This window comes from Bombina bombina, chromosome 6 (genome assembly GCF_027579735.1).
Source record: "Bombina bombina isolate aBomBom1 chromosome 6, aBomBom1.pri, whole genome shotgun sequence".
Taxonomy (NCBI): Eukaryota; Metazoa; Chordata; class Amphibia; order Anura; family Bombinatoridae; genus Bombina; species Bombina bombina.
In genome coordinates this window covers 773274422-773289396 of record NC_069504.1, presented here as the reverse complement: position 1 = coordinate 773289396, position 14975 = coordinate 773274422, and positions in this window count along the sequence as shown.

Here is a 14975-nt window from a genome sequence, read left to right as displayed (position 1 = left end):
AAAATAAAAACTTTTTTGACTGAGAAACATCAGTCATCTAGTGTAATCTAATTGCAGTTGCCTGCCTGCCAGCGTGTGTGCCAGGCCCACTTGCCAACTAGTGCCACCAATCATATTTGTTATAACAGTAGTGTAAATATTTTAAAAAAAAATTTTTGACTGTGAAATATCAGTCTGCTAGTGTAATCTAATTGAAGTTGCCTTCAATGTATCTATCTATCTATCAAATCTATCTATCTCGTGGTTGTGCAAATGGACTGTTTGCGGTTGTTTGCTGTGCGTTACACGGGGAGTTTAGTCTGTCACTGAGAAGCGGGCGTAACCCTTACACTACCTGATCGATACAACATAATACCTGATGTTTTAAAGCACGTTATTCCAAACAATTTAGGAATGTTAGGTGATTTAGGCCCTTTATGGGTTAAAACCAGACTCTGCATCAACTATGTAATTTTCCGTGGGAGTTTTGCCATGGATCCCCCTCTGGCATGCCACAGTCCAGGTGTTAGTCCCCTTGAAACAACTTTTCCATCACTATTCGTGGCCAGAAAGAGTCCTTGTGGGTTTTAAAGTTCGCCTGCCTATTGAAGTCAATGGCGGTTCGCCCGGTTCGCGAACATTTGCAGAAGTTCGAGTCCGCCGTTCGCAAACCTAAATGTTTAGGTTCGCAACATCACTAATCAAATTGTCTTTTAATAGAGCGTTGTCTAGAAGCCATTAGGTAGGGTTTAAAAGGGAGGGATGACCATTGTATAGTACAAATGACTGCTGAATGATCAGACCAGGCGGTAGGGAAAATATCTGTGTGTGCTACTGAAGTGATAGTTGTATGATCTATGAGAATATAATCTATACGAGAATGGGAGTGTTTCGGGACTGAATAAAAGGTAAAGTTTTTACTGGTGGGATGTTGGACACGCCAGTTGTCATGTACTCCTAGAAGTGTTAGGTCATCCTTCATGGATTTAAGGGATATCTTCGACATCTGAGAGTGTGTCATGGAGCTGTCTAGTAGTGGATTTAATGGTGTATTGAGGTCACCTCTGATAATAAGTGAACCTTTATAGAAGGCCAAGATTTTATTGGAGATCTTACGAAAAAAGGATGCCTGGTGTGCGTTCGGAGCATATATGTTCACTAATGTGACTGGTTTACCATGTAGCAATCCCAGTAAGGCTAAATATCTCCCTTCACTGTCTCTCTCTACCTGTTGTAGATGAAATGGTAAGGATTTGTGGAGTAATATACTGACTCCTGAGATCTTCTTGGTGGCATGGCTGCTATGATAGTGGGTAGGATATGTGGTTGCAAAGAATTTGGGTTCTAGTCCTGCTAGATAGTGTGTTTCATGCAAAAATAAGACGTCAATTTGCTTATGGGTAATGTCAGTGAATGCTATATATCTCTTATGGGGTATGTTGAACCCTTTTACGTTTTGTGTCATTAATTTAATCGGTTTCATACCTGTCATGTCATAACTAATGTAGTGGGTGGATATATAGGGGATATCCGTGAGGATATGGTAGCCCTCGCCCGATTGTCAGGGTCTATCGGCATATTGAGCCTTATCATGGGGTTGCTAGACCTGTAGAAAAGTAATGTGGTAAGTTGCTGTGTTTGGTGGCGATTGACAACAAATAAACAACATATTAACAATAACAATAATAACAACATTAACATAAACAAGAAACTCGACATTATATGTCACACAATGGGGTAAGAATGACCTATCCCATTTTAAACTTATAAATAAACAATTAAAGGACAAATTTTCATGTTTAAGCTATCAGTCATTGTGGAATTGAAGATAACATTAATAAAAATAGTTCAGTCTCATTTACTGCAAAGCCCGAGCGGAGAAGAAGGGCTTAACGATCATCATTAGCGACACATGAACAGAACATGGATTTATCTCACCCATCTTGCTGAATTAGGACTCTCAGGTGTTGTTGGCACTGGAGGCATCCTGCGTTTTCTTACTTTTCTTCGCCTGTTGTTGCTGCCACGGTGCTCTGGGAGGTTTTGGTGAATTTGCTGTGTTGGCCAATTCAGTTTCTTCTCCTATTGTCGTGGATTGTGGAGGATCTATTCCTAAAGCGGCACACATATCCGATGTTTCGCCAGGTGTCTTACAAATGTGTTTAGTACCTTTGTAGGAGATATTGAGGAAGCATGGGAAACCCCAGCGGTATGGGATCCCTTTTGCTCTAAGCAGGGTTGTCAGTGGTTGAAATTCTTTATGTCTCTGTAAAGTACGAGGAGCTAGATTGGCAAAGATTTGCAGGTGACAGTTCTGAAAGTTGATGTCTTTGAGTTGTCTTGCGACCTTAAGAATTTCTTCTTTAGTTTGGTAATTTTTTAATTTTAATACTCCGTCACGTGGAGGTGCTTGTTCTGAAGGCTTTGGCCGAAGTGCCCTATGGGCTCTGTCCATTGATGTGTGTATGGTAGATGAAGGGCCCAGAAGGAAGGAGAAGAGACCCTGTAGAAATTCAGGGATAGTATTTGGCAAGATTGTTTCTGGGATCCCTCTTATACGGAGGTTCTGACGGCGTTCCCTATCCTCCAGATCCTCTAACTTATCTTGTAATTGCGTGATTAGCAGGTCATGAGTCTGGGCTGTGGTTTGTAAATTGGAGATCTCATGTTGGTTGAAATCAGTGTCCTCCAGAGCCTCCACCCTATTACCAATTTCTGTCATATCTTTTCTTAGGCTCGCCATTTCCTCTTTAATGCAGTCTCGTACTTTAACTACAATATTGTCAAGGTCGCTTTTAGATGGGATGGTAGCCAGGAAGGCCTTGGAAAGCTGAATGGGTTCTTCCATATCGCTGTCTTCACTGTCTGAAGGCGACATCTCAGATCGCTGTGATGTGGTAAGGTCAGGTGTAGCAGGTTGTGAGTTCTCTTTAAGTTTAAAGAAGGAGCTTACAGTGTTACGTGTTGCTGCAGGCTTTTTTGCCTCTTTTCCAGACTTTGGTAGCTTTTTTGGCGACATTTCTAGGATGCAGTTTATTATATATCTTGTTTTCCACAATACTCCCAAGACACCACTGCAGGCCTGCAGTTTATTGCAGTAAATAACTCCTCTATTAACGGAGTATGTGTAGTTATAGAATCCCCCTCACTAAAACAATTGTGAGCTGTGATTGTATCTAATTGTCGGCGTTACATCTACATGGTAGGTGACAAGCAGGACGCCCTTATGAGGTCATATATGAGTAAGGTAAAGTAATGAGTCTCAACTGTGCAGGCATGGGCAGCGCAAGATTATAGGTGTTTCTTTACCTCTATCATATCTTTTAGGGCCTGACAGCTAGCTAAACTGTAACGTTTGTGCCCCGTACTTCTGGCATTTCAAATGTAATTTCGCTGAATCCGGGTGTCAGATGAGGTTCAATATGTGCCCATTAAAGCCCTCAATCAAGCTATGCAGTGCCGGGTATTGCCCCAGATAAGTCTGACTCTGTGTTACTCACATTTAGGCTGCAAAAATGGCGGCCGCGTTATAGGCCTTAACACGGAGTGTATCTAGATTGCAGGCGTTATTGATTTGAGCCGTAACCGCTGGATCCAATGTCTGTCCTGGGTATAATCAGAGGTAATTCATTGACTGCAGGCTGGTATATGTCCTCTCCTTTATGTGATTTCAGGCATCAGCTCCCGGAGCTCACATTAATGTGCGGCCATACCTTACGCTTCACCAAAAATGTCCCAAATGAAGGTTGGTATCAGATGATAACTGATATAAGAATGTTCCTTTAAATTTTCAAGTGTCCCTTTAAATTTTCAAACACGAGTACTTTCTTGTGCAGCTCCAATCAAACCAGGTGAATCCAAACCTCAGTTCCAGAGACAAACATATGTAAAGAAAAGAAGAAGAGAGAGCGCACAGAACGACTCAAGTGTAAATTTTATTAAAACAAAGAGCACACAATTTATATTGCACTTACTAGATAAAAAAGTTATAACAGCAATCAGGATGATACGCTCATTCCTAAGCGTTTAACTGCCTCACACTGCAGCCTAGGGTATCAGTGTCTCCAGATGTTCTGTCCAACAGCGTCCACACAGGGCTTTCCGGATGCCCTGACTGTCTGCTCGTTTGCCGGGGAATGAGAGCAGGTTGTGCTTAGGTTATGGCGTCGGACCTGTCAGCTGGTACCTGACGCGTTTCCCCCGGTCAGCGGCCGGGCTTTTTCAAAGGTAATATAGAACAGATGACTTGTTTCTTACCGCCCTTGGCTTTTAAAGGGCTAATATTCAAAGGTAATATAGAACGGATGACTTTATTTCTTACCGCCCTTGGCTTTTAAAGGGCTGATATTCAAAGGTAATATAGAATGGATGACTTGTTTCTTACCACCCGTGGCTTTTAAAGGGCTGATATTCAAAGGTAATATAGAACGGATGACTTGTTTCTTACCACCCTTGGCTTTTAAAGGGCTGATTGTTTGCGTGCAACTGTAAGCGTACCACTTGTAATCTAGTCCTTAGTCGGATTTACTCTTGAGGGTTACCCAAATTTTAGTGCAAGCCTTCAAAGAAATCTATAATCTGAGGAAAATAGCACACAGACATGATGACATGAATGCCGTGGCACACTCAAAATCTATTAACCATTGACTTGTAATCTGAAGGCAAAATGGAAGCTATATGGAATGCTCTCCAGCGATGTTAATGATTCATACCACTTGCATTTTGTGCTCATCTTGTGATCTTGGCCAAAATGTTCTAACAAAGAAAGAGCATGCAATTATATGTATGTATTTATATGTTTGCTTGCTTATTTATTTAATTATACACTAGAATCAGTGGCGTATTTAGCTTTTGTGCTGTCCTAGGTACTCAAAATTCTGGCCGCCTTCCTGGGGCCTTTTTTGTCCATAATATTTTTTTGGTGAAGGTGTAAATTGACTTTTTTTCATGACATTTCCATAGTAAATGTTCAAGTGTTTGTGTGTGTATGTTTTATATATATATATATATATATATATATATATATATATATATATATATATACACCTTAAAAGATAGGGTTCATCCACTTTTTTATGAACCAAAAAAGGACAAGGCAGCACAGGATACACTTAAACCACACTAATGTAGCAGTGATACACACACCAAGTATGCCTTTCAACATATGTTTAATTAAAATACATATTGCCACATTGTAAAACCAGATGATTGCACCACTCAGTAAAACACAATTAGTAGCATTAACCCCCATACATGCTAGCATGTGATTTGGCCGGCTTAAAAAACAGTCCAGAAACAATATACCGGGCACTTAGTGTCAACGACATGCTCCGGTGATCAAATCGACAATACTGTCCTTTACCACAAAAGGTCAGAAAACCCCTCTGATATCCAGCTATTGGTCCCGAAAAGGTGTCTGTCAAAACCAATGAACTGTCACCAACATTAAGACCTCTGCATATACGGGTATCTACCGGTTGCAAGACTTATGGCTGCACGGCTTACCTTCACTTAGCCCATATATTCAACGGATACCTTCCAGGCATTGATTACCTCCGTAGTTAAGTATGCTGTGATGCGAACACGCCAGTGCAGGACTTCACTTGCCAACCTCGGTAGTGCTTGATATAACTGTCAGTGGTTACAAACAGAGCTGCTCCACCATAGTAGCGTTACCACGCTGTGTAGTAAGATCCAATCATTTGTTTCGCCCCTCCCCCTTTGCTGGGTTGGACTTAGGGCTTCATCAGATGTATCATATTACCAGAGACACTGGTCCACAGTACTAAGTACTAACATCCACAAAGCGCAGCCATAGGGCGACATGTGCCTCCACCCATTGGTCCAAACCCTGGAAAACATCCACTATTTCCCAGACGCCAAGATGTAAACAGGCATAGGTGGGTTAACGAAATCACAGGTCAAAAAGGGTTGTCAGCCATTTGGACACTGTGTATATTGTAAATACATAGTTAAATCTTCTAATTTCTTTACTGAGTACTCAAATAGGATTTACTATATTAATGAGAGGATTGTCTGTAACACCACGAATGTCATTTATATGTTACACTGTTCATGTCCCAAATTTTATATTGGGAAAACCATACATGAGTTAAAGGATAGGGTTAGGGAGCACAGGGATAGCATCAAGGATAATGACCAGGACAGTCCGGTTGCTAGACATTTCCAACTCCTCCACAACTCTCACTTTACTCAGCTTAAGGTGTTAGGCATTGAACATATCAAACCTGAAAGGAGAGGAGGTAATATTGATCAGATATTACTCCAGCATGAGTCACGCTGGATGTATAGACTCAATACTCTGTCTCCTCTAGGTCTTAATGAGAAAATTGAATATTCCTGCTTCTTATAACTCTTAGGTTACATTAGTATTTTTATCAGTGGAAAAAGTATGATACATAAGCTGTGGTTATGTGGCAATGTAGACATAAATTGCCCCATAAAAATATATCAATACTATGTATATTTAACAAATATTGCTGTAGTATGTCTCTTTAATAGCCATAATAAGTGTCAGTTCTGTAGTGCTTTAATGGTTATGGCTTGTATAGTTGCCACAGATTTGTCACCTAATAGCGTAAGTTCCCTTTAAGATTAAGTAAAGGGAAAGGACACAACGTAACTAAACAAGTATTTTAAGACCAGTGTCTCTGGTAATATGATACATCTGATGAAGCCCTAAGTTCAACCCAGCAAAGGGGGCGGGGCGACACGTGTAATGATTGGATCTTACTACACAGCGTGGTAACGAAATAAAGAGTATCAACCCTTGGATTGATGAAGTGTACACCTGAATAGCACTCTATTTCCTAAAAAGGAGGGGTAGCTTCAAATTAGAATCAGATCTGGAAAGGAGGAGCTAAGTGCTGAAAATTGTTAAAATATTACCTTTATTAGGAATTTAAAAATTATTGCCTAGATCACGAGTTTTGTCGGTAAGGCTGTGCGGTGCTAACAAGCCTTTTTTTCTTACACTCCCTTTAAACAACGCTGGTATTTCGAGTTTTCTTTAAGCCGGCGTTAGCCTCAGAAAAGTGAGCGTTGAGCAAAATTTAGCTCCACATCTCGCGTCAATACCAGCGTCGCTTACGGTAGCGGTAAGCAGTCAAAACGTGCTTGTGCATGATTTCCCCATAGAAAACAATGGGGCTGAGCTGGCTGAAAAAAAACCTAACACCTGCAAAAAAGCAGCGTTCAGCTCCTAACACAGCCCAATTGTTTCCTATCGGAAAATAAAAGTTATGTCTGCACCTAACACCCTAACATGAACCCCAAGTCTAAACACCCCTAATCTTACACTTATTAACCCCTAATCTGCCACCCCTGACCTCACCGACACCTGCATTATACTATTAACCCCTAATCTGCCGCTCCGGACTCTGCCGCCACCTACATTATACTAATGAACCCCTAATCTGCTGCCCCTAACATCGCCGAACCCTACATTATATTTATTAACCCCTGATCTCCCCCCAATGTCGCCGCAACTATATTAAATGTATTAACCCCTAATCTGCCACCGCCAACGTCGCCGCCACTATAATAAAGTTATTAACCCCTAAACCTAAGTCTAACCCTAACACCCCCTAACATAAATATAATTCAAATTAAACTAAATTAATTTAACATAATTAAATAAATTAATCCTATTTAAAACTAAATACTTACCTAATAGTTACATTGTAGCTAGCTTAGGATTTATATTTATTTTACAGGCAACTTTGTATTTATTTTAACTAGGTACAATAGTTATTAAATAGTTATTAACTATTTAATAGCTACCTAGTTAAAATAAGTACAAAATGACCTGTAAAATAAATCCTAACCTAAGTTACAATTACACCTAACACTACACTATCATTAAATAAATTACCTAAACTACCTACAATTAATTACAATTAAATTAAATAATCTAAATTACGGGGGGAAAACCCACTAAATTATAGTGAAAAAAAAGAATTACAAGAATTTTAAACTAATTACACCTAATCTAATCCCCCTAATAAAATAAAAAAGCCCCCCAAAATAATAAAATTTCCCTACCCTATACTAGATTACAAATAGCCCTTAAAAGGGCCTTTTGCGGGGCATTGCCCCAAAGTAATCAGCTCTTTTACCTGTAAAAAAAAGAATACAATACCCCCCCAACATTACAACCCACCACCCACACAACCCTACTCTAAAACCCACCCAATCCCCCCTTAAAAAAACCTAACACTAACCCCCTGAAGATCACCCTACCTTGAGCCGTCTTCACCCAGCCAAGCACAAGTGTTCCTCCAGAGGGTCCGAAGTCTTCATCCGATCGGGGCAGAAGAGGTCCTCCAGACGGCAGAAGGCTTCATCCAGGCGGCATCTTGTATCTTCATCCTTCCGGAGAGGAGCAGGTCCATCTTCAATCCAGCCGACGCGGAGCCATCCTCTTCAAACGAAGTCCCAACGAAGAATGAAGGTTCCATTAAATGACGTCATCCAATATGGCGTCCCTTGAATTCCTATTGGCTGATAGAATCCTACCAGCCAATCGGAATTAAGGTAGGAAAAATCCTATTGGCTGATGTAATCAGCCAATCGGATTGACCTCGCATTCTATTGGCTGATTACATCAGCCAATAGGATTTTTCCTACCTTAATTCCGATTGGCTTAATTCCGATTATCTTAGGGTTTATTTTATCGGTAAGTATTTAGTTTTAAATAGGATTAATTTATTTAATTATGTTAAATAAATTTTGTTTAATTTAAATTATATTTAAGTTAGGGGGTGTTAGGGTTAGGGTTAGACTTAGGTTTAGGGGTTAATAACTTTATTATAGTAGCGGCGACGTTGGGGTCGGAAGATTAGGAGTTAATAATTGTAGGTAGGTGTCGACGACGTTGGGGGGGCAGATTAGGGGTTAATAAATATAATGTAGGTGCCGGCGATGTTAGGGGCAGCAGATTAGGGGTTCATAGGTATAATGTAGGTGGCAGCAATGTCCGGTCGGCAGATTAGGGGTTAACATTTTTTTATTATAGTGTTTGCAATGTGGGGGGCCTCGGTTTAGGGGTTAATAGGTAGTTTATGGGTGTTAGTGTACTTTGTAGCACTTTAGTTAAGAGTTTTATGTTACGGCGTTAGCCCATAAAACTCTTAACTACTGACTTTTAAATGCGGTAGGAGTCTTGGAGGTAGAGGCTGTACCGCTCACTTCTTCCAAGACTCGTAATACCAGCGTTAGGCAAATCCCATTAAAAAGATAGGATACGCAATTGACGTAAGGGGATTTGCGGTAGCCTCGAGTCGCAGAAGAAAAGTGAGAAGTACACCTGTACCTGCCTGACTCGTAATACCAGCGGGCGTTAAAAAGCAGCGTTGGGACCTCTCAATGCTGCTTTTTAAGGCTAACGCCAAACTCGTGATCTAGCCGATATATGTCCACACACAAACATAAACATTAAAAACACAGGGAAGTTGTGGATTATGTATTTGACGTAATGATTACAAGTATCAAGGTGGTAATGCTTGTGTTTATAACTTAAAGCCCAGGATGTAGGATCCAAAGCTTTGAATTTTATAAATGTTTAATACTATAAAATTATAGGGATTGTATAGTATGCTATAAAACTGCCAAGTTCAGTGTAAATTATAGGTCAACTTGGAAAGTGGCAACATGGTGTACTATGTGATAAGTACACACCGTTAAATTTACAATTATTAAACAGTACACCATATATTCTTTTCAAAGTTATTGTGAATTGAAAGTGGTAACGCTACTATGGTGGAGCAGCTCTGTTTGTAACCGCTGACAGTTATATCAAGCACTACCGAGGTTGGCAAGCGAAGTCCTGCACTGGCGTGTTCGCATCACAGCATACTTAACTACGGAGGTAATCAATGCCTGGAAGGTATCCGTTGAATTGTATGGGCTAAGTGAAGCTAAGCCGTGCAGCCATAAGTCTTGCAACCAGTAGATAACCGTATATGCAGAGGTCTTAATGCTGGCGACAGTTCATTGGTTTTGACAGTCACCTTTTCCGGACCAATAGCTGGATATCAGAAGGGTTTTCGGACCTTTTGTGGTAAAGGACAGTATTGTAGATTTTATCACCGGAGCGGGTCGTTGACACTAAGTGTCCGGTATATTGTTTCTGGACTGTGTTTTTTAAGCCGGCCAAATCACATGCTAGCATGTATGGGGGTTAATGCTACTAATTGTATTTTACTGAGTGGTGCAATCATCTGATCTTACAATGTGGCAATATGTATTTTAATTAAACATATGTTGAAAGGCATACTTGGGGCGCGATCCGATATACGGCGCAAGTTTCGGCGCAAGTTTGGAAACCTGCGCCGCCCGTAGTTTCAGCTCGCACAGCGACCTATCACATATACGGCGCTGGCAGTTGCTAAAGTGCCGTAAGTCTGACAAACTAGCGATGTCCTGAAATCTGCGTAAGTACAAATTTCTGGAGTCGCCAGTGACGACGCCGCCTAAAAAAACTGACTAAAATATTAAATCTCCCGTTACTGTCTAACACGCCTCCCAAACATAGCCCGACACGTATACCCCTCTATCCGCAATCCCCCCTCTCACTCCTAACAATAAATGTATTAACCCCTAAACCGCGGCTCCCGGACCCCGCCGCCACCTATATTATATGTATTACCCCCTAATCTGATCCCCCTACACCGCCGCCAGCTACATTAAAATTATAACCCCCTAATGTGAGCCCCTACCCCGCCGCCACCTACATTAAAATGATAACCCCCTAATGTAAGACCCTACCCCGCCGCCACCTACATTAAAATGATTAACCCCTAATATGATCCCCCTACACCGCCGCCACCTATATTAAAATTATTACCCCCTAATGTGAGCCCCCTAAACCGCCGCCACCTATTTTAACTACATTACCCCCTAATGTGAGCCCCCTACCCCGCCGCCACCTATATTAAAATTATGAACCCCTAATCTAATCCCCCTACACCGCCGCCACCTATATTAAATATATTAACCACTAAACCTAAGTCTAACCCTAACACCCCCTAACGTAATTATTATTAAAATAAATCTAAATAATATTAATAATATTAACTAAATTATTCCTATTTAAATCTAAATACTTACCTATAAAATAAACCCTAAGATAGCTACAATATAATTAATAATTACATTGTAGCTATTTTAGGGTTTATATTTATTTTAACTAGGTACAATAGCTATTAAATAGTTAATAACTATTTAATAGCTTCCTAGTTACCAAATTACCTGTAAAATAAATCCTAACCTAAATTACAAATACACCTACACTATCAATAAATTAATTAAATAAACTACAAATATCTAAACTAAAATATAATTAAATACACTAAACTATATTACAAAAAAAACAAAACACTAAATTACAAAAAAAAAAAGATTACAAGAATTTTAAGCTAATTACACCTAATCTAAGCCCCCTAATAAAATAACAAAGCCCCCCAAAATAAAAAAAATGTCCCTACCCTAAACTAAATTACAAAAGTAATCAGCTCTATTACCAGCCCTTAAAAGCGCCTTTTGTGGGGCATTGCCCCAAAGTAATCAGCTCTTTTACCTGTAAAAAAAAGAACAACCCCCCCATTACAACCCACCACCCACACACCCCTATTCTAAAACCCACCCTATCCCCCCTTAAAAAAAACCTAAGTCTAACCCCCAAGTGCTCCTTACCTGTCCTGAAGACCGGCGGAGAAGGTCCTGTTCCAGGCGGAGAAGTCTTCTTCCAGGCGGCGACCTCTTCTTCTTCCAGGAACCAGTAACATTTCTCCATTTTCGCCACGTAAGTCTTTACGCTGTATATTGGATACCAAACTGCGCGGGTTTGGTATACCTGTCTATGGGCCAAAAAACTACGGCCGAAGGCAGAAATATACGAGCGTAACTTCTATGTTATGCCGTATATGTGATACCAAACCCGCGCAAAATTTGGCGTCGCCGGCTTTTGCAGGCGATGCTACATATCGGATCGGGCCCTTGGTGTGTGTGTATCACTGCTACATTAGTGTGGTTTAAGTGTATCCTGTGCGGCCTTGTCCTTCTTTGGTTCATAAAAAAAGTGGATGAACCCTATCTTTTAAGGTGTATACACATATATATATATATATATATATATATATATATATATATATATATATATATATATATATATATATATATATATATATATATATATATATATATATATATATATATATATTTATATAAAAACATACACACACAAACACTTGAACATTTACTATGGAAATGTCATGAAAAAAGTCAATTTACCTTCACCAAAAAAATATTATGGACAAAAAAGGCCTAAAACGCAGGAAGGCGGTCAGAATTTTGAGTACCTAGGACAGCACAAAAGCTAAATACGCCACTGATTCTATATTTCTGAGTGCCCCCTACTATATAAAATTGTAACTAAATACATATATATACTGAGTGTGTGTGTGTTAATGGTGTGTGTGATGTCCGCTTGTCAGATCCTGGTGGTATTAAAAGTTGCAAAAAACATATTTTGCGCTAGTGTTAACCCGAAAGCGCAAAAATCCTAAGCTGAGTTTTTGCGTGCACATGCATGCCATCTATTCCCCCATAGAAATGAATGGAGACAAAAAAGTGTAAAAAAAAAAACTTAACTACCTACTCACGCAAACGGCCTTGCATTTTTGCAGTCCTCATAGAAGTCAATGGAGAAAAAAAGGTGTTAAAAACACCCTACCATAAGCCTATTAACCCCTAATCCGCCACCCCATATCGCAAACACTAATTAAAACTATTAACCCCTAAACCACCATCCCCCACAAAAACACTTATTAAAACTATTAACCCCTAAACCGCCATCCCTCCAAAAGCAAAGTACCTAAACATACTATTAACCCCTAAACCACCATCCCCCCACATAGCAAACACAAATTAAAACTATTAACCCCTAAACCGCTGTCCTGCCACAACGCAAATTACCTAAATAAACTGTTAACCCCTAAACCACCCCCCACAATGCAAAGTTATAAACTAACATCTCAACCCCCTAACCTTACACCCCCTAATGTAACCAAAATTATATAATACCCATAAATTTACTAAAAAAAATCCAAACTACCTTAAAAAACACTTACCTGTAAAATTAAATTAAAACCTAATCTTACCTTTAAAAATAAAAACCTAACATTACACAAAATAAACTAACATTGCACAAAAAAAACTAACATTACAGAAAAATAAAAAAACCTAACACTGCACAAAATAAAAAAAACTAACATTACGGAAAATAAAAAAAAACCTATTCTAAAAATAAACTACCAAAAGCCCTGAAAAGAGCATTTTTTAAGGCATTGCCCTAAAGTGTTTAGCTCTTTTTGTGAAAACCACCCTCTAACATTTCAACCCCCAAAATAAAAAAAAAACTAAGCTCTTTTAATGCCCAATAAAATAAAACCTCTAATCTATGGGGAAAAAAAGCACCCCCCAAAAAAACTAACACTAACCTAACATTTGGTACTCACCGATAATGATGGACAGCGGCCCATCTTCATCCCTCCAGTGCTCTCTCTTCATCGCTGCTGTCCATCTTCATCCACCTTTATCGCTGTGGTCCATCTTCATCCATCTTCATTGCGGGTCCATCTTCTAACTTCATCCTGGTTGCGGATGCAGCTGCGTTGTCAGTACTCCTTTTCAGATCAGCAGCAGGGTGTTCCTCTTCATGCGGTCTCCAGCCGCACACTGAATAGTTAATGCAAGGTATTGGGGTATCTTTTTTTTTAAGGTAGTTAGGATTTTTTTAAGTAAATTCAGGGGTATTTTGATTTGGGTTAGCTTAGGGGGTGTTAGGTTAGGGGGTTTAGATGTTTGTTTATAACTTTGCATTGTGGGGTTTGGCGGTTTAGGGGTTAATCATTTTAATTAGTGTTTGTGAGGTGGGGATGTCGGTTTAGGGGTTAATAGTTTATTTACGTACTTTGCGATGTGGGGGATGGCGGTTTAGGGGTTAATGGTTTATTTATGAGTGTAAGTGTATTTTGTAATTTATTTTTGTTGTGTTTTTTGCGAACTTTTTATTTTCGGAAACCAGTTAACCACAGCTCTTAGATTGCAGAAAGGATTGAAGCGTAAAAGGCGATTTTGCTGCACTTGTAATATCAGTGGAATGAAAATGGCTTGCAAAAAGATGATTGCGCTAGCACAAATCCGCTTGCGCCTCACTTTTAATCTAGCCCTGTATGTGTGTTTATGTGTAAAGTGTAGTGTGCATGTGTAGTGCAGTGTGTGTGTATATATGTGTGCGTGTGTAGTGCAGTGTGTGTGTTTGTAGTGTAGTGCAGTGTGTGTATATGTGTCTGTCCTGAGTGTGTGTTTGTAGTGAGACTCAAAAAGTGCTGTCCCACCCATAGGCAAGTTCCTTATTTGCCTATGCCAAAATATGCCTCTGACTAGAATGCTTATTTAACTTCTATGGCTGTGTCTTTTCTTGTCTCAAATACTTCCACTTTTTTTGCAGTCTATCACAGATGCTTTCTCAGTGGTCCTGAGTGATTCATCATGGTCCAAATTAAACTCTTCTGAACTTGGTGTGGCATTTACTTTTGTTCTACAAACCGTGGAGAAAACCACACTGTTATATTTCAGTGTGAATCCTACGAATCAGAATATAAGCACATCTGAAATGGGTAAGCAATTAACTTTTTCACTCTGTCATGGTAGATTGCTGTAGAGCACTTAGGCTATTCTCTGTAACCTTAGTAGGGTGCAAGGCCCATAGGGAAAATTACAAAACAAATTAATACAACACACAGAGGAAGTCCAACACTCACTTGCAAGCACTCATCTAAGATTGAAAACAAGGTGAGCTGATAATCTCACATAGTGTGACAAAACATGGATCAAAACATCTGCACATATGTAAATAATACAAACTCTTCTAGTAGCTAATACTACTACTCTCTAACAAACTGCAGCTTTGA